We start from the raw sequence: 26,048 nt of genomic DNA on the forward strand, positions 1-26,048 counted from the left end.
TGAATAGAGCAAGACATGCAAATTGGGTCCCTCCCCACTGGGATGAAAAGCAGCCCCAAACCTGTACCTGTACCTCCTGTGGGAGACAAACTCAAGCTCTCTGTGTCCTTCCTCAGAGGACTAACCTGGAAACTCACCATGAAATTTAGGCTGAACTGGATTTTCCTTCTGACCATTTTCCAAGGTAGTTTTATGGAGAGGAAGGGACAATGTGAAGTGGTGACTTCATGTGACTATTGACTTTAATGTAATGTCTCTGTGTTGCAGGTGTCCAGTGTGATGTGGAGCTGGTGGAGTCTGGGGGAGATGTGATACAGCCTGGGGGATCTCTGAGTCTCTCCTGCAAAGCTTCTGGATTTACTTTCAGCAGCTACGATGAGCTGGGTCCGCCAGGCTTCAGGAAAGGGACTGGAATGGGTTGCAAGCATTAGTAGTAGTAGTACATACTATGCAGACTCTGTGAAAGGCCGATTCACCATCTCCAGAGATAATGGCAACAGCATCTTATATCTACAAATGACTTCCCTTGAGACTGAGGACACAGCTGTGTATTACTGTGCAAAAGACACAGTGAGGAAAAGGAATGTGAGACCTGATAAAAAACTTCCCCTGCCAGGAGGTGAAGTGTCAGTGAGGCAAGAAGTGGACTGAGCTCATGATGCACAAAGTAAAAGATGCCTATATCCAGGAACAGGTATAGTGAATTTCTATTTATGGCTTGTGTTTTTTTCTCTGTCCAGGAGAAAGCAACTTTTCCAGTACCTAGCTATCATTCTTAATGCCTCACTCTCAGTCCCACCTCTACCCCATAATCAATTGGTAGTTATGTATTGTCCATTCTACTTTTATCAGAAATCTAGTATACTCTTCCTTCTCTCCTCAAGGTACTGCAACCACCCTGAGGTAGGCCTTTACCAACTCATACCTGGACTATTATGCTAGCTTGATGGTTGTTCTCCCAGCCTTAGTACTCTCTTCACTCCAGTTCACAAACTCAGCTATTAATATCACCTTCCAAAACATAGATCTGACAGTTTTCCCAAGTTCTGGTGAATCCAGAATAAAACATAAGTTCTGATTTGGCTTTTAAATCCTTTTTTAGCATGACTCCTTCCTGTCTTATTCCACCTTAGTCCTTTCCACATACTCATCAATCCAATGACACTTATCTCCTTGCTGTTCCTTTCACAACAGATTCCATCTGTCTGCACTGTGTATTTTCACTGGCTGGAATTCTTCTCCTCCTCATCCCTGCCTCCTGGCCCCTTGACCTCCTTAAATCTTACCTAAAATACTCCCCACCTTCTACTTTCACCATCCTCTTTAATTCACCTTTTTGCTGCATATATACATACACACACACACACACACACACACACACACACGAACAGGTATAGATAGGTAGTGCATTATTATTTCAATGTTGTCTCTCTGAATAAGAGTGACCTCCTTAAAAACAGGTACAATTTTTTGCCTTTCTTCATATCCCAGTACTTAGCGCTGTGCTTGGCACATAGTTTACTATGCTCAATAAATAAATACTTGTTGCTGATTTGACCTTCTGTTCCTTTTTGAATTTGGCTCTCCCAAATTGCTGAGCTTTGTTCTATTTCTGATTTCCATGTTATATACATAATGAGTAAATTTTCCGACATTTTAACATTCCATGAGGTATATATAAAAATATTGATAGTATTATGAGTTAAATTTAACAAGAAGGTAAATTAAGGCACCTTTCTCTAAGCAAGAATACATTCTATTATCAAGGCTGGGAACCTGAGAACAAGATGGGTCAACAACTACCTCAGTCTCCAGCCAGAGATCCCAGCTCTCCTTGTATAGATTTTGGCAAGTACAGAACAAAGAACAGAACAGGATAGGTGACATCAAGGGCTTGAGGTCAACATGACTTTTTTACATAGGTGAAGTGTGGGGAACAACATGATTGTTTGGAAATTTGGAGTGGGGCCTAACACCAACCCTCCTTCTTTCCCATTTATGACTAAGAAGTGGTTATTTTGAGTCTACTTTCATGTTAGAAGATAGTGGTCTAGACTTCTTTGATAGCAAACCAGATAGCCCTGAAGGATAGTTTGGTGGTGTAAAGATATTAGCCCAATTCCCTTATGGCAAACCATATTCCCTCAGGGTTAGCAGAATTCCTTCAGACAAGAATACACACTGATTAGCAAGAGAACTGGATTTCAAAACTTAACCCCTTACAGGTCAGCTGAATTCTGAACTAAGTTAGAGACATAGAACCATAACTAAGTACTCAGTTATAGGGCATAATCAATTAATTGTAAATAAGATAAATGAGAAAATGATACAGGATCCATTTTAATCTTCCCAGTATTATATGCATACAGCCATATCACATGCATTACATAGATTAAAAATGCCTTTACAAAGAGACTAAAGAGTGTCCCACTCACAACTTGTAATCAGTATTAAAAAAAAGTGTTTATAGCTTTAGCTGATGTAAGTAATTTCATTAATCAACCTGAGAGGATTTTTAGGCTTGAAGTATGAAAGGAACTGACTCTACATGAGGAAGTTGTAGGGACTGGCTAACCAATAGAATCCCAAAACTCTTAAAGCAAATGGGTAAACCCTGCTGAATGGATTATTAAAAAGATTTTAATTCATTTTTAAAAGTAAGGAAATTCTAGTTGCTCCTCTCAGGTGCCTTCTTACCCTGACACCTGAGCTTTTTATACTCAATAGCAATTAGTCACTGCCTCCTCAGCAATGTTGACTCCATTGGCACCAGAACAGAAATGTTTAGAAAAGATTTTCAATGCAGTCATCATTGCCGACATCTTGGAAAGTGAGGATTCAGCTCATCGAAACTTAATGAAAAGAACTGTGCTTGGTGTCTTGTTTACCAAACTCCATTTCTGATCACCCATTCAGTATTCAAAATGTCTGTTCCTGGATGTAGATATTCTGGTACTGACAAACATTGATGAGCTTTAAAATTGAACATTATTATTTTTGCACTTAATGTAATTTTATGTTTTCCAATTGCATGTAAAGATTGTTTCAACATTCTACAAGATTTTGAATTCTGAATTTTTCTCCCTCCCTCCTTTGTAACATGTAGAAGCATGTTAAATATATTTTCACATTAGTTATATTACAAAAGAAGAATCAGAACAAAAGGGAAAAACTAGGACAAAGAAAAAAAAACCCAAAATAGTTAAAATAGTGTGCTTTGATCTGCATTCAGACACCATAGATCTTACTCTGAAGTTGGATACCATGATTCATCTTGGTCCTTTGGAAATATCTGGGATCATCGTGTTTCTGAGAAAGTGAAGTCCATCACAGCTGATCATCAAACAATATAGCTGTTACTGTGTCCAACTTTCTTCTGGTTCTGGTCACTTTACTTTGTATCAGTTCAAGTGAGTGTTTCAGGTTTTGCTGAAATCATCTTGCTTGTTACTTCTGATAGGACAATAATATTCCATCACAATCCTATATCAGAGCTTATTTAGCCATTCCCCAGTTCATACATATCACCTCAATTTCTGTTTCTTGGCCACAACATAAGGATACCCTTTGATCCAACAATACCACTGCCAGGTCTATATCCCAATGACAATTCAAAAAAAAAAAGACGAAAGGACCTACTTGTAAAATTTAACTATGTTCTCCATAATGTATGGAATTTTTATTTTATTTTATAAAGATTATGAAGCAGGGACTGTAAAATGAAAATATAAGTCCTGTGCCAGTGAAGGAAAAAAAGACATACAAAATAGATATAGTTCATATTTTATGCATTATACAAGATTTCACAATCCCAATGGCTGATGTGAAAATATTTTGTTTTTATGGAAAGGTCCTAATGGACCTTGCAAACCCTTACCCTTATTTTCCCATCTTCACCCCTTCTCCCCCATGGAATAAGAGCACTGACCCACCCCTTTCCCTACTCAGTATAAAAGAAAGATAAATTAAATAAGAGCAGGGAAAAGATACTCTATTTCCTGAGGACATAGTGATGGGAGACTTGGGACCTCTGAGTAAGGAGAGTGGTGTCTTCATTTGGAAGTTCAGTTCAAAATGCTATGACAATGTAGAAGACAAACTCATGCCCCAGAAGGGCATAATGTGTTCAAAGTAATTTGAGGGGGAGGTTATTATAAACTGCAGAGAGAATATAGTAAAAACTCTCTTTCTAAATGCTGTAGAAGAAGAAATGTGGGGTTGGTTTCTTGGGGTGCCTATGTCACTGTCCCACAGTACATTATGGGCCTATATTAGAAACAGTATATGCCTAGAGATACAATGGAACCTTTCTTTGCATCTCTTGTCCATTTCATGCTTCAGTTACTCTAGGTGGAAGATAGACATGACAGAACATGATTGGCAGGAGACGTAAATAACAGGTGGATTCCAATTTTAAAAACGAGCAAAGGCACCAGAAGGAAACACAAGAGCCAACAGACAGGGGCAGAGATAGAGAGGGGAAAAGTACCAATGAGCAGATTCAATTCAAAATCTAGGACAAAAGAGACATAGAGTTCTTCCTTAATCAGAAATTGGAGTGGACTGCCTCAAAAAATATCAGTAACAGAAAAAAGCCTAATAAGCATTTTCTTGGCAATAAGAATACTTGGAGTGATGGGAAAGGACAGACCCTGTCTTTTGCATCATCAATGTTGCATATTCTTAGTGTCATAAAATGCTCTCCAGGGTTTTAGAACCAGTTCTGGAGGACCTTCTCTTTGCAGATCAGGGAGAGGACTAACCCCAAGGAGGTGGCAGCTGTTTTTCCTTGTATTGAAGGGATGTGGGGGATATCTTTACTCATCCTGATTTATTTCTTGCTGGACTCAGGTGGCTCTGGAGAAGAAAGTGAGTCACTGGTGACTTTGGACAGCCCTCCACCACTGTAATCCAATTCACTTGCAAGTCATGACATCACCTTCTGATGCCATGGTCCTCCTTGAGAATGAAGGACAAACAGCAAGAATGAAGGGAGGAGGACAAGCCAACTCCTTTCTCCCTTGATGTGAAAACCAACACAAATCCTCTAGCTCTAGGAGAGCAACTTCAGTCTTGTGTGATTTTTTTTTTTCCTGATGACTGACCCTGTAGAGCCTCCACACTGGGATTTGAGCTGAATTGATTGTTTTTTAAAAATATATTTCACATCAATTCACAGAAAATCACCAGCATTTCCATAACAGCACAATAAAAAAGATGATTGCACATAAAACTGCAAATCTACCATGTACAACACACTATTCCCCCCAAATATAGAATAACATTATCCTGTAAATCATGTAAAATCATCATGTAAAAGTAATTACACACAAAAAAATCTTCCCTGGTGATCATGTTGTAGTCATCCTTGTTTTCTGAGAATAATTACTTCCTGTACTGTCTCTCTCCTCTCCCCCTTTGCCTAGAGCAATCTATTCCAAAGTTTATTTCTGTTTCTTTAAAATTTCTGTTGTCCACTGATGCTCACATGCTTGCTACAAGCCGTGAGGTAATAGCATTAAATGGCTGGTCCAGTTCTAGATATGAAAAAGACCTCTGGGGGCACCTAGTCCAATCCCTCACATAGAGAAAACTGAAGGGAAGGGAATTTAAATGATTCTTTGTAGATCACAGTGTCAAAGCGTCAAAGGTAGAATTTGAAACCAAGTCATCTGACTCCAGGCAACTAGGTCAATTGGTCTGGATTGTGGCACAACAATACGGCAAACTTATGGTTAATCCCAAAGAGCATTGGTCTAAATTTATTTAATTTGCACAAGGAGGTTGGGAGGGAGGTTGTGATAAACTACAAAGAGAATATAGTAGAATCTTCTAAATGGTGTGGAAGAGTAATTGGGTGGGTTAGTTTCTAAGAGATGGCTGGTTTGACACGAAGCAGAATCCTTTTACTGATAAATAGTACAATAACTCTCTGAAAATATAGGAAAAAAATTAGACCACAGAAATTTAGACCATCATGAATTCACTGGGGTAAAAATGAATTAATTAGTGGTGTTAAGGGGAGTAGAGTTAGTGTAAGTAGAGATCTGGCACAACTTTCCTTAATGGGGAATCTCCTTCCTATATTTAAATTTTGCACTGCATATACCAGGGGCACATCCAGGCCATAGGGAACCTCTGGAAAGTCAGACCCTGGACTGCTGAAGGCAGGAAATGAAAAAAATGTGGTGGGATCATCTAAGACAGAGTAGTCAGCTTTCCTGTTACAGTTAAACCAAACTGCTCACTACTATAATATCTGCACAACTATTTGCTACCTTTCTTATCTATGCTCAAAAGAGAATAGCTAAGAATTTCTAGCCTTTCTTAATTATATGGAATAAAGATCATTATTTTATAGCTCTATCTTTAGAAGTTTGGTGTTACTATAATAGGGTATAGATAGGCTGGTTCAATATTAGGAAAACTATCAGCATAATTGAGCAATATCAACACCAAAACCAACAGAAACCACATGATCATCTCCATAGATGCAGAAAAAGCTTTTGACAAAATACAACACCCATTCCTATTAAAAACAATAGAAAGCATAGGTATAAATGAAGTCTTCCTAATAAATAGCATCTATCTAAAACCTTCAGCAAGCATAATATGTAATGAGGACAAACTAGAAGCATTTCCAATAAGATCAGGGGTGAAACAAGGATGTCCATTATCACCACTGTTCTTCAATACCATTCTCATTTTTGCTGAGTAGTTGATCCTTGGCTACAATTCAATCTCCTTTGCCTTATGGAATATCGTGTTCCACGTCCTATGGTCTTTTAATGTAGAAGCTGCAAGGTCCTATGTAATCCTGATTGTGGTTCCATGATATTTAAATTGCTTTTTTTCTGGTTGCTGGCAGTATTTTCTCTTTCACCTGGTAATTTTGGAATTTAGCTATTATATTTCTTGGCATTTTCAATTTGGGATCTCTTTCAGGCGGTGAGCGGTAGATTCTTTCTATGGGTATTTTACGTTCTTGTTCCAAGACTTCAGGGCACTTTTCCTTTACGATTTCCTGAAAGATGCTGTCCAGGCTCTTTTTTTCATCATGATTTTCAGGTCGTCCAATAATTTTTGAGTTGTCTCTCCTGGATCAATTTTCCAGGTTAGTTGTTTCACCCAGGAAGTATTTTACATTTTCATCTACTTTTTAATTTTTTTTTGTTCCTGTTTGACTGATTCTGGCTCTGCTGATCCCTGTCTGTCTCTTGGTTCAGTTCTTCCAGGTTTTTTTTGGGGGGTGACATTTTCTGGGTTTTCAGAGGTTGATGGGGAGGGTGAGAGCAACTACCTTTTTACTCCGCCATCTTGGCTCCTGGAAGCAGAAGAACTAACCATATCTTTTAAAAATGCACCTAGAGTGTTCCAACTGTCCCCAAATCAACCTTTAATTCCTTCTGCCTTCTTACTCTGTATTACCCCAAGGGTCTGTGTCCTAATACTGTCTCTTCTCTCTTTAATTTCTTCTTTCTTCTCACTCTGTACTACTCCAAGGGAGTGTGCCCTTGTCTCTTCTCTCTCTTCTCACTGTTAGGGAGAATGGTATTATTCAAATTCTTACGTATTCAAATTTAGCCTTCCACATTAAATGACATAGTTTGGAAAAACTTCCCCTCTGCTCCCTCCTGAAATGACTTGTTCTATGCCATGACATTGTTAGCCTCACTTCCACGATATCATTCACCTCTCTTCTGTGATAACACTTGTCAATGGTTTCTTTTATCATCTCATTTATGGAGCCCAGGATGTAGATAACGTGGTAGTGCAGTAGGATAGTATAGTAGTGGGTAAGAATGTCTGTATGACACAGTTCAAAGCCAGTTTAAACTAATAAATGCTTCAGGTGCTGTTTGAAACAGCACCAGTAAGAGAGATAAAGGTCTTGCTGGGGCCCACTCATGAGTAATTGCTAAGCACAGAGTCCTTGGGCTGGGGAGAAACTGTCAGGGACAGTGTTTCTGAGGCTAGGGAGAAATTGGGGTCCAAGTACAAGCACCCAAACACAAGCACCCAAGCATAAGCACCCAAGAACCACATCAAGACCACTTAGAATAACAGCTGAAGCATGAAGCTGAAAAATTTTCAAGGTCTTTGGTTTCTTTCCAATTCACAGTGACCATCTCTCCCATCCATCCATCCATCCATCTATCTATCTATCTATCTATCTATCTATCTATCTATCTATCTATCCATCTGATGTCCTTTGTGTCCCTGACATTTTTTCCTGTTTCTGTTGCCTGTGAGTATAGAGAGAAGATGTATTCTTTTAATGGTTTACGTGTTTTGCCTATGGTGACTAATTGCTCTGTAGCTTTCAAACATGAGGCAGATCAGGAATTATCGAACATTTAGTCTACATTCCAAAGCAGTTTGTATGCACTGTGCATGTGGAAAACATACTTATGTGCAGTTACATTTAATATATATGTATATATATTTATATGTCCACATTATACATATGATCCTCCTAATGTTTATGTATGCAGATCTGTATGTATACATATACATCCCATGTGTATGAATAAACATATCAGAGTATCATGACAATGTAATTGGAGGGAATCTGAAGTTTGTTTTCAATCAGACCTCTCATAATATCAAAATTATATTTCCTCTTACTGATAAATGATCCTCTTGACTTGACTGGATATATCTTTGTGTGCCTCAGATCCCTTATCTGTGAAGTCAGAATAGCTTTACTCTCTCTGTAGCACTAGTTTATGGATAAAACCCTTTAGGCACGTCCTCAAGACCCTGCAAAAGCAAGGTCTTCAAAGATATCTTTTTCAGGTATTTCCTAGTGAATCACTGAGCTCTTGGTGATGTCCAAGATGTTTCTTTGCCTCTCAACTACTCTGGAAATTTTTTTCTTATTTTTTGCTATGTGCTAAATATCAGGTTATTCTCCAACTGTCCCAGCTAAAGATATGAATTCCAAGATGAAAAATGGACCTCTTAGGTATTACTGCAACGTGGGATTGAGATGTTTGAGCTGGATATAATGCTCAAAGGTTATTCTTTATTCTAATGTGACAGGTTAGTAAAAGGGATTCAAGGGGAGTCAGCATGTTTATTATAAAGCCTGGCATATGGTCAGAGATTATGACATACTTTTCTATATACCCTCATTATCAATTGCGCAGGTTAAGGTAAACTGACATGGGGAAATGAAGCAAACAAAAGAGGAGGGTTGAAGTGGAACATTTGGACAAGGGTGTGTGAACCCCCCCTAAAAGAACCCAATTTGATGGAAAATCAGTTCTAAAAAAGAGACAAACAAAATTGGCTTACATGTCTCCACAGTTTAATGTCTCTCAAGCCGGCTTAACATGCATTGCACGGGAGTTCAGTCCAAAATTGGGCCCCCCTAAAGGAGCAAGTTGAGAACTGGCTTGAATTGGAGTTTTGGTGTACAGCCTTAAATGTCTTTTGCAGAGTAGGTATTCCCAAATTATGCAAATCAACTCTGAGAGGTGGGCCATATTAAGATGAGGGTCTTTCAGTATGTGAGAAAGATCACTTAACTCTGGTCAGAGACATCAATTTCTATATCTCCTGTTTAGACAATAAGGAGGAGTCAGCGTCCTCCCAGATCTTTCTAGGCAACAATGACCAGGAAGAGACTCATTTAGATTACATCCTTTTTTTTTTAAAGGTTCATTAATTTATTTATTTCTAGTTTTCAACATTCACTTCCACAAGATTTTGAGTTCCAAATTTTCGTCCCATCTCATCCCTCCCTCAACCCCAAGAGAGTGTGCATTCTGAATACCCCTTCCCCTAATCTGCCCTCCCTTCTATCTCTCCCAGCTTGCTTCTCTTATCTCTTTCCTCTTCTGTTTTCCTTAGGGCAGGATAAATTTCTATACACCATTGTCTGCATATTTCCCAGTGGCATGTGAAAACAATTTTTTAACAATTGTTTTTAAAACTTTGGTTCCAAATTTTCTCCCTTCCTCCTCGCCACCCTCATCATGAGAAGGCAAACAACTTGATACAGTTTATACTTGTGTCATGCAAAACACTTCCATAGTAGTCATGCTATATTTCCCTTAATCCTAAAGGGTTTGTCCCAGGCAAAAAGATCTGAGGAATTTGAATCTATGCTGCCATGGTGCAATCAGTTTTCCCATGCAGAACAGTACAGGGAAACATCTTAAGATTTTATGTAGTTACTATAAATCACAATAACTAATATCTTTACCACAGTCAATATTTATGTAAGGTCAGATTTAATAAGGCCTTCCTACAGGTGTATCCTGAAAGGTAGAAAGACATAATTCCTTCTAATCCTCTATAACTTTCTCTCTTGGTTTTCCAATCAACCTAAAAATTTTCATTTTCTATCCTTTAACTTAAAATAAATCAAATTCCTATCCCCCTTCAACATGATTAAACCATAAGAAGCTGGCACAAAGGCACCAGAACAACTATCCAAGGATGGAGTAGCTTAAGGAACATATACTTTCTATGGACAACCCCACCCCTCTTTGTTCCTAAACCATTTTTTTCCCTACCTGTCCTAATCTTTCTACTCTTTCCTAATCTTTCTTTTCTTTTAATACAAATTTATTTATTTTTAGTTTTCAACATTGACTTCCACAAGTTTTTGAGTTCCAAATTTTCACCATCTCCCCCTCCTTTAGTCCAACTTGTCATGCATTCTGAATATCCATTCCCTAGTGTGTCCTGTCTTCTATCTCTCTCCCCTTCTCTTATCCCTTTCCCTTCTATATTCCTGTAGGGCAGATAGACTTTCTGGACCCCATTTCCTATATTTCTTATTTCCCAGTAGCATGTGAAAACATTTCTTTTAAACATATGTTTTTAAAAGTTTAGGTTTCAAATTTTATGTATTCCTCCCTCCCCACCCACCCTCATTGAAAAGGCAAGCAACTCAGCCTAGGTTGTACATGTGCAGTTATGCCAAACATTTCCATAGTAGACATGTTATGAAAAACTAACTCTATTTCCCTTAATCCTATCCTGGCCTCCCATTTATTCTATTCTTTCTTTTGACCCTGTCCTCCTCAGAAGTATTTACTTCAGATTACCCCTTTCCCAATCTGCCCTCTCTCTGTCATCCCCTGCTCTCTTGTCCCCTTCTCCCCTTATTTTCCTGTAGGGAAAGACACATTTCCATACCCAATTGAATGTGTATGTTATTCTCTCCTTAAGCCAAATCCTATGAGCATAAGATTCACTCACTCTGTCACCTTCCCCCGTTTCCCCTTCCACTGGAAGAGACTTTTCTGTTCTTTTTTTTGTGAGATAATTTACCCCATTCTACTTCTCTCTTCTTCTTCTCAAGTATAACCCTCTCTCATCCCTTAATTTTATTCTCCAGATATGACCCCTTAATCTTCAGCTCACCCTGTGCCCTCTATCTCTCTACATATACATACATATAATTTTTTTTCCTCCAACTACCCTGATACTGACAAAGGTCACATGAATTATAAATATTATCTTTCCATGCAGGAATGTAAACAGTTCAAACTTAATAAGTCTCTTTTGATTTCTCTTTCCTGTTTACCTCTTCATGTTCCACTTGAGTCCTGTATTTGAAAGTCAAATTTTCTATTCAGCTGTGGTCTTTTCATCAAGAATGCTTGAAAGTAGTCTATTTCACTCAATAGCCATTTTTTCCCCTGAAGCATTATATTCAGTTTTGCTGGGTAGGTGATTCTTGGTTGTAATCCTATCTCCTTTGCCCTCTGGAATATGAAATTCCATGCCTTGCAGTCCTTTAATGTAGAAGCTGCTAAATCTTGTGTTATCCTGATTGTGTTTCCACAGTACTTGAACTGTTTCCTTCTGGCAGCTGGTAATATTTTCTTCTTGACCTGGGAACTCTGGAATTTGGCTATAATATTCCTAGGAGTTTTCCTTTGGGGATCTCTTTCAGGAGGAGATCTGTGGATTCTTTCAATTTCTATTTTGCCATCTGGTTCTACAATATCAGGGCAGTTTTCCTTGATAATTTCTTGAAAGATGATGTCTAGGCTCTTTTTTTGATCATGGCTTTCAGATAGTCCAATAATTTTTAAATTCTCTCTCCTGGATCTATTTTCCAAGTCAGTTGTTTTTCCAATGAGATATTTCACATTGTTTTCTAATTTTTCATTCTTTCGGATTTGTTCTACTGTGTCTTGATTTCTCATAAAGTCACTATGTTCCAATTGCTCTATTCTAATTTTAAAGGAAGAATTTTCTTCAGTGAGCTTTTGGACTTCCTTTTCCATTTGGCCAATTTTTCTTTTTAGGGCATTTTTCTCCTCATTGGCTTTTTGGACCTTTTGCCATTTGGGTTAGGCTATTTTTTAAGGTGTTATTTTCTTCAGTATTTTTTTGGGTCTCCTTTAGCAAGTATTGAACTTGTTTTTCATGATTTTTTGCATTACTCTCAGTTTTTCTCTACTTCCCTTACTTGCTTCTCAAGATCCCTTTTGATCTTTTCGAAGGCCTGGGACTGATTCATATTTTTCTCGTAGGCTTTGGATGTAGGAGCTTTGACATTGTTGTCTTCTTGTAGTTGTATATTTTCATCTTCTTTTTCACCAAAGTAAGGTAATATAGTCTGACTCTTTTTGGGCTGCTTGCTCATGATCCTGGGCAATTACTTGATTTTTAAATGCTTTGTTAAAGTAAGAGTCTGCTTCCAATGTGGAGAATGTACTGTCCCAAGCTTCTGGGTTTGTACAGCTGTTTTCAGAATACTTGTAGGGCCCTTAAATTTTCAGTTCTTCCAAGGTGGTATGATAAGGGGCAAGGTGTTTACTCCTTTCCTGGCCTGCGACTACAAGTACTCCTTTCTGTCCTGTAACTGTGAGGAGGGGTACCTCTCCACAACCACTCAAGCTCCACCAAGCCAGCACTGCCACCCAGAACTGTGGCCCAGATCCAAACACGGGCAAAGCAAGAGATTCCTGCCTCAGCACTGGCAAAGAATCCCTGCAATCCCTCTCTGATCAGCCACTGGATTCCCCCTCAGTCTGTGGGCTGGAAGCTCCGGAAGCAGGTGCCACCCCTCCCCCTGGGCTATGCTCTTGGGGAACTGAGCTGAAACCCCGCCTTCCTTTCTCAGCACCAACAGAAACAGACTTTTCCCACTGACCTTCTAAGTTGTCTTTGGCATTGGTGGATTGAGGAGTCTGGAAACCTCCACAGCTGCCTGTGATTTAGTCCTCCAAGGCCTGCTCCAGGTTCGGTGGGGCCTGCAAGCCCAGGCCGACCTGTGCTGTGCTCCCAGCCAGGCATGACACACCTTTCTGATCAATCATCCAGGTTGTCTTGGGCTGGAAATTTTTTCACTCTGTGTTTTTGTGGGTTCTGCTGATTCAGAATTTGTTTAGAGTCATTTTTTATGAGTATTTGGAGGGGTTTGGAGGAGAGCTCAAGCAAGTCACTGCTTTCACTCCACCATCAGGGCTCTGCCCCTTTCCTAATGTTTCAAACCCATTGCTCACACTAAGTCCAAATTAAAAAATACATATGCATACCACTTTTTGTCTTGCTTCTCTTCCCCCTGTTAGAATCTGGAGGAAGTTAATGCCTAACAATTTACAATTCAAGAGAGTTGTATTTCTTCCACACCCTTCAAAACAGCTTTATAAAGTTAATGCTTAAAAGACAGAAAAACCCTTAGTTTTGCAGTTCTAAACAATTGCAGAGATATCACATTTCATCAGTATAAAAGCTACCTATTAACTGGTACTTTCTTCCAATAACTTTTGGGAGAATCGCTCCAGGCTTTTTGATTATCTAACTTTATTCTAGTACCATCTGGCCAGCATTGGGACTCCTCAAAAAAGAGTCTTCATCTCCCAGTGAAAGCCTAAGGTGGGAGTTCTTTCCCAATGTTCTTTCTGTAATTGCAGACCTTAGAAGGTCCTTAGAAGTTTTTTCTGGGTGCATTTTAAATCTTTACCTACAATCATGAAACATTTTACAAACACACACAGAGACAGAAACAGCTTGAGGAGACAAAGTGTACATGAATGTAATAGTCTTACTTGTTTTTTTGGATTAGTTTGTTTTAAAGGTCCTTCAACCAATTCAGATCATAATACAATTTACATGTCAAAAATCTTAGTTATGATGTGCCAACTTACTCTGCCTTGACTAGCCAATTACAGAGGATAACCTTCAGAGAAGACCTTCACATGTGGCCTTAACCTCCAGAGTTAGCTTAGAGAGAAAATGGACTGCAACCTAAAAACAGAGAGTCCAATAGATAAGTAGCAGGGATTTGGGAGATAAGACTCACACACTCTTCAGGGCTGGGACTTCAGGAGAAAAGTCCCTTGGGTGCTCAGACCCATTGCTGTTGAACTTCAAATACCAGTCCAAAATTTGAGTAAACAGCCACCCCCAAAATGAACCCCAATTTGGAACAGAATCACCTCTAATAAAGAGACAAATGAAGATCTATTTTTGCTTTTGCTTTGTCTGAGATCAGAATTGCTACCCTTGCTTTTTAAATTTAGCTGAAGCATAATATATTCTACTCCAGTCTTTTACTGGCTTGAATTGGATTTTTGAGGTACAGCCTTATGTGACCACTGAAGAGTAGGTGTTCTCAAGGGATGCCAATTCACTCAGGAGGTGGGCCATATTAAAATGAGGGTCTTTCAGTATGTGACACAGATCACTTAATCCTAGTCAAAGAGACATCAATTTCCACATCACCTGTCTTGACAATGGGAAAAAATCAATATTCTCCCAGACCTGTCTAGGCAACATAATGAACAGACATAGACCCATTTAGATTACATCTTAATGTCCTTCTGAAAAAGGACTGGCCTTTGAAAGAAAGGGGCACAGGAAACTCTGAGTTTCCAAGGTATTGATTACTAAGAAAAATCACTTTGTCACAGCTAAAATAAAGGTAAAATAGAAGCAGGGGTAAAAAGATTTTTAAGGTAATGGTTTCCCAGATTTTTTTTTTAGTTTTTTGCTCAATAATATCATATTTATCTTTGAAATATAAATCATGCAAGCATATCTTATCTTAAAATTATTTTCCTTCAATACAATGTGAAAGCAATTTTTGACTTTTTTCTTTTTTAAAGTTTTGAGTTCCAGTTCTGCTTCTGGGAGTCAAAATGATGGAATAAGAAGTAAGTGTCTCTCATCCTCCTTTAGTGACCTGTGAAAGCCTAGAAAATATTGAAACAGGAAAAACTCAGAGCCAGCAAAAACACAGGCACATCAGTCTTGCCCCAGGAAGCTTGGGGATTAATCAGAAAGGCCCTTTTTGCTCTGGGGAGGTGGACTGCACAGGTCTGGAGGCTTTCCAGCAAGCCAGTGGCAAGCCCCATCTCAAATACCAGGGGGAGACCCTAAGACAGAAGTTGGTGGAGCAGGGAAGAACCAATATCAGGACACCCTGACAGCCTCAATACAGGCAGGGGGACTAGTAGACACAAGCTTGGAAAACCATCATGGGCAATGGAGTTCTCCAGCAGAAAAATCAACCAGGAACTCAACACAACTTTGGGAAGCACAATTCCAGAAGGCAAAGCACCGGGCTGACAGACACTATCAGCATCAAAACATCCCTATGCAGGGCTTGGGCCAGCAGGAGCCAAACATCAACTGGAAGGCTTGGGTGAGCAGGGAAAGAAGCTTGTGTAAGTGCCCCCTTCACTGCAGCAGGAGAACTCAACATTTTTTTTGAAGTGGGGAAATAGGCAGACACCCTGAACCAGGAAATAGGCAGAAATGGAAAATGACCATAGATTCTTATTTTGGGAAAGAGAAGATCAAGGCACAAATTCAGAAGAGGACAGCATTGTCACTATACCTACATCTGAAACCTCAAAGGGGAATATGAACTGGTCTCAAGCCCCAAACACCTTCCTCAAGAAGGATTTTAAAAGTCAAGTATGAGAGGTAGAAGAAAAATTGGGAAAAGAATTCAGAGGTATGCAAGACAGACTCAATACCTTGGAAAAAGAAGGGCAAAAATTAAGTGTAGAACACAAGTCCTCAAAAATGTTTTTAATACTAATGTTTTTTTCTTCTCTCTCTCTTTCAAAGCAAATTAACCAATGTTTATCTACTTTAATTTTTTTTCATAAAATTGACCCCCTGTTTCATTTATTAATTCAGTGATTTTTTTTACCCTCAACTTCGTTAATCTCACCTTTAGTTTTCAGGATTTCCAATTTAGTATTTAATTGGGGATTTTTAGTTCATTCTTTTCATGTTTTTTTTTTAAATTGCACAGCCAATGGAAACATGGAAACATGGAAAAGAGATGAAAAGTATGGATAAAGAATTAGAAAGAGAATCAACAGTTTGGAGAAAGAGATAGAAAACCTAGCACAATCATTAAACACTTTTAAAATTAGTATGGAACATGTAGAAGCCAGTGGTTCCATGAGACAACAATAAATTTATTGTAAAATTTTGAAAATTAAATAATGTTTTAAAAAATCTGACCTGGAAAACAGATTGAGGATACAAAATTTAGGAATTATCAGACTACTTGTTCTTTGACTGAAACAGGAATTAGATTTCATATTTCCAGAAAATTGCTCAGAATGAGCAGGCAAAATAGAAGTAAAAAAATGCCTTGGTTGTGTCTTGACAGAAAACTTTGGCAATCATATGGACAGAAAAACAGGAGAGAGTGAGATCTGAGGTAGATGACCTGAGTGAAAGGCCAGAAAACAAATTAAGGGCAGCTAGGTGACTCTGGCCTTGGAGTCAGGGGACTGACTTCAAATCTGGCCTCAGACAACTGAAACTTACTAGCTGTGTGACCTTGAGTATGTCACTTAGCCTGATTGCCTAAGCAAAACAAAAAAACAAAACAACAACAACACAACAACAACAACAACAACAAAACAAATTACAAAGGGCTAAGAAATGCCTAAAGGAAGGTATCAGGTATATACACTTTTCCTTGGAGTTATTGAAAGGGAAATGATATAGAAAGATAGAGAAATTGAAGATAATATAGGGTCAGTGAAGTTTTTAGGTTTGGGAGGCGAAAAATACATCTGGTAAGAACAGAAATTTAACTGTGCAACCTAATCTGCTTTGACAGGACAATGCAAATATAAGCCTCTACCAGGGAAGAAAAACAGAGAGAGAAATGGAAGCAGTTCAGGCTTTCCAATATACAAAATTCCACAGTCCCAAGGGCAGGAGAATAATTAGTATTTTTGCCAGCATTCTAAAGTCCCTGATGAGAACTACCTTTTCCCAATGGTTGAAGAATTAATGTAAAATGGACATAAGACAGAAAAATGTCTCAGCTGAGTTCACTGTGTACAGTAGATGGCAGCAGACTTGGTTCCTCTGTGAGGGAGGTCTCTGCAGTCTGCAGCTCAGCTTATACCTGTCTCAGATACTCCAGAAGATATACACATTTTTTTTACATTCCTATTAAACATATTTTCACATTAGTGAAGTTGCAAGTAAAAATTAAAACCAATGGGAAGGACCATCAGAAAGAGGAAACAAAACTCAACAGAAGAGAAAAAAAAATGATAGTGTTCTTTCTTTGGATGTGGATAGCATTTTCCATCACAAGGCCTCTGGAGATGTCTTAGATCCTTGTAATGTTGAGAAGGGTTAATTCATCACATTAGTCACAGCACAATGTGGCTTTTATGGTGTACAAAGTTCTCTTGGTTCTGCTCACTTCACTCAGCATGAGACCATACAAGTCTTTCCAGGTTTTTCTGAAGTCAGCCTGTTCATCATTTCTTATAGCACAATAGTATTCCATTACATTCATATACCACAACTTGCTCAACCATTCCCCGATTGGTGGGCATCTCTCAACTTCCAATTCTTTGCCACCATGAAAAGAGTGCATGAATATTTTTGTACATGTGGGTCTTTTCCCACATGTAGATCTCTTTGGGATATAGGCCAGACTTGCTATTGCTTTATCGAAGGGTATGCACAATTTTATCCTTTGGGCATAGTTCCAAATTTCTCCAAAATGGTTGGATCATTTCAGAACTCCATTAACAATGTATTAGTGTTCCAATTTTCCCACATATTCTCCAACATTTATTATTTTCCTGTTTTCTCATATTGGCCAATGTGATAGGTGTGATGTGGTGCCTCAGAGCTGTTTTCGTTTGCATTTCTCCAATCCATAATTATTTAGAGCTTTTTTTCATTTGACTATAGATGGCTTTAATTTTGTCATCTGAGAACTGTCTGTTCATATCCTTTGACCATTTATGAGTTGGGGAATGGCTTGTATTACAAATTTGTCTTAATTCTCTATGTTTTTTAGAAATGAGGCCCTTATCAGAGACTGGTTGTAAAAATTCTTTCCCAATTTTCTACCTTCCTTCTAATCTTAGTTGCATTGGCTTTGTTTGTGTAAAAACTTTTCAATTTAGTGTAACCAGAAGTATCCATTTTGCTTTTCATAATGTTCTTTATCTCCTGTTTGGTCATGAATTCTTTTGTTCTCCATACATCTGATAGGTAAACTATTCCTTGTTCTCCCAGTTTACTTATAGTGTCAGCCTTTATATCTAAGTCATGAGCCCATTTTGACTTTTTTTTGGTATATGGTGTGAGATTTTGGTCTATGCCTAGTTTCTGCCATACTCTTTTCAAGTTTTCTCAGCAGTTTTTTTCAAAGAGTGGGTTCTTATCCCAGAAGCTGGGGTCTTTGGGTTTATCAAATAACAGATTACTATACCATTGACTACTGTGTCTTGTATATTTAACCTATTCCACTGATACAGCACTCTATTTCTTAGTCAGGAGCAAGTAGTTTTGATGATTGCTGCTTTATAATACAATTTAGATCTGGAATTGCTAGGCCACCTTCCCCTACATTTCTTTTCATTAGTTCTCTTCATATTCTGGACTTTTTGTTCTTCCAAATGAATTTTGTTATTATTTTTTCTAACTCTATAAAATAACTTTTTGTTAGTTTGGTATGACACTGAAGAAGTAAATTAGCTTATGTAGGATCGTCATTTTTATTATATTAGCTCTGCCTACCCATGAGCAACTAATATTTTTCCAGTTTTTTAGATCTGATTTTATTTGTGTGAAAAGTGTTTTGTAATTGTGTTCATAGAGTTCCTGGGTTTTCTTCGGTAGGTAGACTCCTAAACATTTTATAATGTCTATGGTAAGTTTAAATGGAATTTCTCTTTCTATCTCCTGCTGTTGGGCTTTGTTGGTAATCTATAGAAATGCTGATTATTTGTTTGGGTTTATTTTATAGCCAGCAACTTTGCTAAAGTTGTTTATTATTTCGAGTAGTTTTTTGCCTGATTCTCCAGGATTCTCTAAGTATATCATCATGTTATCTGCAAAGAGTGATAGCTTTGTTTCTTCTTTGCCTGTTCTAATACCTTCAACTTCTTTTCACCATTCCTGGTACATAGTAAGTGCTTAATAAATGCTTGTTGCTGATTTGACCTTCTGTTTCTTCATGAATGAAAGTCTCCAATATTGCTGAGATGTGTTCAGTCCATGATTTCCATGTAATGTAGATAACGAGTAATTTTCTCTGACATTTTAAACATTAAGAAAAAAGTCATAATTATTAAATATTTTTGAGAGTTAAATTTAACAAAAAAGGTAAACTAAGGTGTAGAGGGCTGGCTTTGGGGAGTTGGAGGGCTTAGGCCAGCCCGGGTCTTACCTGCAGATTGTACTAAGCCTGACAGCTGTGAAACTCAGGATGTCGGCTCACCACCCACCCTCTCCGTCTCTTGAGAACAGGATGCAGGAAGGGAGGAAACAGATGGGGTACAGGACAGGACGCAGGAAAGAATGTAATAGACAAGGTACAAGGAAGCAAGGAAATCACTTAATTAGATTTGTACTTTTCATGAATAATAATGTTACTATTGCTTGATAGAGTACTATATAAGCCTGAGCCCTCAGATCAATAAATAGGGTTTGTTCTTCACTGCTCTCACCTGGCCCGTGATTCTTTCTCTCTTCACACTCTCCTGGCATCAGACCACAGCTGGGGACGCAGGCGCTCCCCGCCCTAAGGAACATTTCTCTAAGCAAGATAACATCGTATTATGAAGAATAACAACCTGAGAATAACACGGTTCAATGGCTGTCTCAGTCTCCAGTCAAAAACACCAAAGAAAAGGACAGCTCCCCTTTTAGAGATTTTTGGCAATTACACAACAAAGGACATAACAGGATAGGTGACATCATGTGCTTAAGTTCAACATAATTGGTTATATATCTGAAGTGTGGGTGACGCCATAACTGGTTGGAAATTGGGAGGCTAGCAATAACCCTCATCCAGTCCTTTTGGTGACTAAGAAGTGGTTACTGATTGAGTCCAGTTGTAAGGCCCAAGATAATGGCCCAGAGTTATTTGGATAGCAACCAGACATCAGTGAAAGATTGAAGGTTGTAAATATATTAGGGCCAACTCCCTTATGGTAGACCATATCTTCCAAGGTTAGCAGAATTCCTTGAGGCAGGAACAGAACAGTAGTTAGCAGGAGAACGGGATTTCTAAACTTAACTTATTACAAGTTACTAGAATTCTAAACTACGTTTAGAGACAGAGAACAAGAAGTCAGTTATAGAACAAAATCAATAGGCTGTAAATAAGACCAATAAGAAAACGATACAAAATCTGATGGGGTGGGATCTGAACCACTAAAACATAAAGGTCATGTCTTTGGGATGTGGATTCTAGAAAGGAAAAGTCCTGGACTTGCCCACATAGTCAAATGTCTGATTCTTCTGAGGGTTATAATTCTAACAAGTGGTCTTTCATTATCTCCCAATTCTCTGTTACCTTTAACCTAGCCTCCACTCTATTGCCTTACCTCCCTATGCCAGTCCCCACTACCCCCAGCCTCTTCCCACCCTTAATCCTTTTGGGAATCCATTCTCCCTTGGTCACATGGTCCAGGTCCCTGACATTCTGTTACCTCACAGAAACCCCAGCCTACTGGCTGTTCCCATCAAATCCTCCTTAGACTCCTCCTCCAGTCCCCCCAGACTACTTGCCACTCCTAAATCCCTCCACAGTCTCTCTGTATAAAAGGTCCATCTGTCATCCTTAAGGGATACAGATTCTTAACATGTGGCCCAGTTGCATTAGCAATACATGTGTTTAAATTCCTTAAGAGTTTGTCCAATCTGGCAGATTCTTTAAATCTCACTCACCCCAATGTTTTAATAAACATTGTCTTTGGCTGACAGAAGGCGTGGGCTGAATTCATTTGAGGAACCCGGCTGTTGTGATTTTGGGTCCCAGCTCTCCTACACTTGTAAACCTCAACAGGTCCTTTTCAATTTTAATTTTCTCAGTATTATATGCATACAGAATTCTCACATACATTATGTGTAATGTATAAAAACTTTGAGAGGCATCATTTCTCAATAATTAATCATTTTATTAATAATGCTAGCATGTTATTAATAAAAGGGTGTCCATTTGGCCATCTCTCTTTGAAAAAAAAATCCCTCATGAAACCCATTCAATGACCATGGAAAAATGTGTGTTCTTCAGAGTTGGAATCAACTCTGATTGATTAGCAGTGAGAGAATGAATATTGTACTGAGACATGGACCTATGCTACTGAGGGTGTGGGTATATGATTCTAATTACGTGGTTTTGGTCAAAGAGAGTGTTTTAGATCCACATTCTCATCTGATAAAAGGGAGAATGCACATTTTCCCAGACTTGTCTGAGTAAACACAATAGGCTTCAATCCATCAATTCAGCTAACTTTACTTTTTGAATGGATCTGAGTTTTTCCTCTCAGTATCAGCCTTTCAAAGAGTGCTTGAGTAAGCCACAGGGAGTGACTTGTGAATGAGGAAGTACAAGGGTAAAACCTTGGTTCTATTTAAAGAAATGTTTATTACATGTAAGAGAGAAATAATTATTTCTCTCAAATGCATAAACATGACTTTATATAGAGACTAAAGAGTGTCCCATTCATAACTTGTGAGGAAATGTGAAGAAATGTTTATACTTTGCTCCATTAGGTGATGTAAGAAATTTCATTAATCAACCTGGGGAGATTTTAGGACCTTAAATCATGAATGAAACTGACATTACATGAGGAACTTCTAGTGACTGACTGACCAATATAGCCAAAAAGTTATTAAGGCAAATGGGTAAATGGTGATAGACTAATTTATTAAAAAAGGATTTAAATTCTTTTTTAAAAGTAAGGAAGATCTAGATGTTCCTCTCAGGTGCCCCTTCATTGCAATACCTTGGGTTCTTGCACTCAACAGTGAGCAGAGACTGCCTCCTCAGGTCCATAACAGGAAAGTTTAGAAAAGATTTTCAATGTAGTCATCATGATCACCACCTTGGACAGTGACTATCCAGCTCCTCTAATCTTACAGAAAAGACACAATCTCTACTTCTGGTCACTAATACAGAATTCATGACGTGTGCTCATGGAGGCAGATACTCTGGTACTGGCAAATGGTGATGAGCTTTTTGAGAGAGAGAGAGAGAGAAGCTATTGGCAGCACCAGAGTCAGATTGGTCTGACTGTTTCATTTCCAGAGTCTTTGTTTGCTTTTCTTCCACTGAAACATACAATCAGATGTTAGGCATGGCTTCTAAACAGTGCAGCTTTGGTGGTGAATATCAGGGTTTGGTGAACATCTTCCTTAGCTTTTGGGCAAGAAGAAATATCAGAAAGCACCTGGCATTTTTTTATAACCTAAGCAGGATTAGCATATACTTCTAACATCCAGCAATTAAGGCACTATGGGCAAAGGCAGAATTCATGCATCTCCTGAGATGAATCAAGTCATGAAATTATACTTTAACCCCCAAATGAAAAGTTTCAGGAATGACATTCATGACCCCACCATGACTCACAATTCCTCACCATGTGTTGGGATATCTTCAACACAAACATTTTGGTGTTGGCAAAGATACCTTCACAGAGAAAGTCCCAGATGCAATCTCACATATGACCATTGGAGACCTCAGCCCTCCATCCCAACCATTGTTATCCTTGGATGAACACAGTAGTGGTGGGAGCAAGGCCAGCTGATTCCATTGGAGCAAATTCCTTCAACAACATCAAGGGGAAACTAGACATTTAACTCCAGTAGGACAACCACAGCTTTCTCTATGCAACATTGACAGCACAGGACTGGTTCTAGATAATGTAGCATCTAGAAAAGTGTTGCATATGGTTCATTATAGTTGCTAGTTTTGACTAAAGTTCCTCATTTGTGCATTTATAGTACTAAAGTTGAAAACTGGACAGAAGTCAAGAAGTAAAAAGCTCATTTTCTGGTCAACTAATTGCGAGTGACTCCTCACATGATCATTCAGAGAAAATTTAAGAAATTTTTTATTTAATGTGAATTACAAATAAATTTGGTGAGTGGAAATGAAGTCATTAAATACAGGGCCTCAGCTCCTGAAACCTGAAGAACTGGGCTCCAATCATTTCTCTTTATGGGAAAGCCACTAATATTCCTTGCAAATTTTCTGTAGTAGATAGATATTTCAGGATTCATCAGAGACTGCCTAGTGGTCCCAATTTTCCTTTTATGAATAGCAATGCAATACTGTCAAATTGGAGTCACAACTTTAATAACTGTTACCAGAAATGATGGTACCCTTTTAATCTCTCTTAAAAAAAGATTTTTAAAAAACTAGTTTTCTGTAAGTACTAAGGTTGGATGCAATTCTATGCATTTTGTGGATGAATGAGTTTTCTGAATGTTTACTTCCAGTGGCACTATGCATAACAATAAACACTTAGCAGTGAAAATAGGAAGTTAGAAAGTGAATGTGTTCTTACAATTCTTGGGATACATATCCATTGTTGATGGAATTGTGAACTAATCGAATCATTTTGGTGAGAAATCACAAATTATGCTCAATGAGTTACTAAACTGCTTATACCAATTGACCCAGCAACACCACTACTAGGTCTATTTCCAAAGATGATTAGGGAAAAAGGAAAATAACCTAGATGTTCTAAAATATTTATAGCAGCTGTCTTTGTGTGCAACGAACTGGTAATTGGGAATGTCAGTCAATTGAGGAAAACTGAAGCAGTCATGCTGTATGCTTGTGATGGAATACTATTGTACTATAAGAAATATTGAGCCGGATGCTCTCAGAAAAGCATAGTGTGTATTACATGAACTGATCAGTGGAACAGAGTAGACATGCAGCATACAGCAGCAAATGATTGTAGTAAACCTGTATTTGATAAATGGGAAAATTTAATGTTTTGGGAGAAGAATTTCGTATAGGTCAAAATTATTGGGAAAACTGAAGAGCAGTCTGATACAAACTGGGCCAATTTAATAAGACCAATTTGCCAAGATTCATTGGTGGTTGTCCTTTGTTTCCAAAGAGGACAAAAATGAAATCTCTATGCATCTGATTGTGGTTGATCAGACCAATACAAGCTGAAGAATCTGTTCCCAAGTTGGGCAGAAATACTCCACATGTGAACAAATGGGGTGGATTCTCTAAGTTTGCATATCTTGCATTTCTTTTGAGCTTCTTCAATTTTGCTTTGCCCCTAGAGCACAGCACCTTCTCTGATGAGACATGCAACTGTACTGTGCAATTCCAACATTTTTTTTTATTTTCAGGCAGTTGGAAGTAAGTGAGTTACCCAGGGTCATACAGCTGGTAAATGTCATGTTTGTTCTGAGGCCGGATTTTGAACTCAGGTGCTCCTGACTCCAGGGCTGGTGCTCTATCCTCTGTGGCACCTAACTGCCCCATTTCCAAAATTCTTAAGAGAGATCTTCATCATTTTTTCTGACCCCCATGTGCACTTGCCCTGTGTGAGTTCCCCAGAAGACAGTCGTTTTGGCAAGTATAGCTTTGGCATTTGAACAATGGGCCAATCCATTAAGCTGTGCTTTCTGCAGTAGAGTTTGAATGCTTGACAGTTGAGGTCAAAAAAGCACCTGAGTGTGTGGTATCTTATCTCACCAGGTGATCTTCAGAATCTTCTAAGACAGTTCAAATGGAAGGAATTCATTTTCCTGGCATGCTGCTGTTATGCTGTCTAGGTTTCAGGCATACAACAATGAGGTCAGCGCAACAGCTCTGTAGACCTTCTGTTTGGTAGGAAGTCTAATATCTCTTCTCTCCCACTCTTTCCTTTAAAGGCTCCCAAATACTGATTTAGCTTGGACAATGCATACATCAACCTCATTATCAATGTGTACAAACCTGCAAAGTATATTGCCAAGGTAAGTGAACTTATCCACCTCATGCAAAAGTTCTCCTTTTTCTGTGAGCAAGGTTCCATGTATGGGTGGCATGGTGCTGATTGCTGGAACATTTGTGTTTTTTTGGTGTGGTTAGACCAAAATGAGCACAAATAGCAGAGAATACATTCATTCTTTGTAGCACCTGAGCTTCAGAGGCTGCATTGAGTGCACAATCATTCCAAACAGAAAAGCATGCACTGACACTTCCTCCACTTTAATCTTGACTTGTAGCCTTTTCAAGTTGAACAATTTACCATCAGTGCTGGAGCTGATTTTGATGCTGTTTGTCCTCATTGAAGGTGTTTGAGAGCATGGCTTAAAAAATCATGCTAAAAAGCATGGGAGCAAGCATATAGCCTTTTTTCACTCCATTGGTGAGTGGGAAAGCACAAGACCATCATGCATTATCTAGAACTTGGCAAGCATACAGTCATGAAATTGACATACTGATGGTGATCTTCTCTGGGGATCTAAATTTTGACATAAGATAAGTTCAAAATGTATGCGTGACGTACATGGATAGGTTGATATCATAGCAAAATTAGAAGAATGTGGCCAATTTTACCTATCAGACTGACGGGGTGGAGGGCAACATATGAATAAACAAGAAATAGAGAGTATTGTGTGGTGTAAAATGAATGTCACTTACATTAAATTAAAAAGGTTTTGTATAAATAAAACCAATGTGGCCAAGATCAGAAGGAAAACAAAAAGTTGGGGGAAAATTTTTAAAGATGCTTTCTCAGATAAATGTTTCATATACGCTACGTAAAAACTTTGTCCAATTTATGAGAAAATGAGTCATCTCCCAATAGATAAATTGT

At 38.5% G+C, this 26,048-nt stretch overlaps 2 pseudogenes across 1 annotated transcript; both read left to right on the plus strand.

Annotated features, from left to right (window-relative positions):
* Positions 1-714, plus strand: LOC110204002 (immunoglobulin heavy variable 3-23-like; annotated as a pseudogene). The gene is made up of 2 exons (XR_002323151.2): positions 1-184; positions 268-714. The product of XR_002323151.2 is annotated as an immunoglobulin heavy variable 3-23-like (transcript).
* Positions 659-23,073, plus strand: LOC110204000 (glycogenin-1-like; annotated as a pseudogene).
* The last annotated feature ends 2,975 nt before the right edge of the window (positions 23,074-26,048 follow it).

The sequence above is a fragment of the Phascolarctos cinereus genome, unplaced genomic scaffold (assembly GCF_003287225.1).
Source record: "Phascolarctos cinereus isolate Bilbo 61053 unplaced genomic scaffold, phaCin_HiC Scaffold_46;HRSCAF=570, whole genome shotgun sequence".
Lineage (NCBI taxonomy): Eukaryota > Metazoa > Chordata > Mammalia > Diprotodontia > Phascolarctidae > Phascolarctos > Phascolarctos cinereus.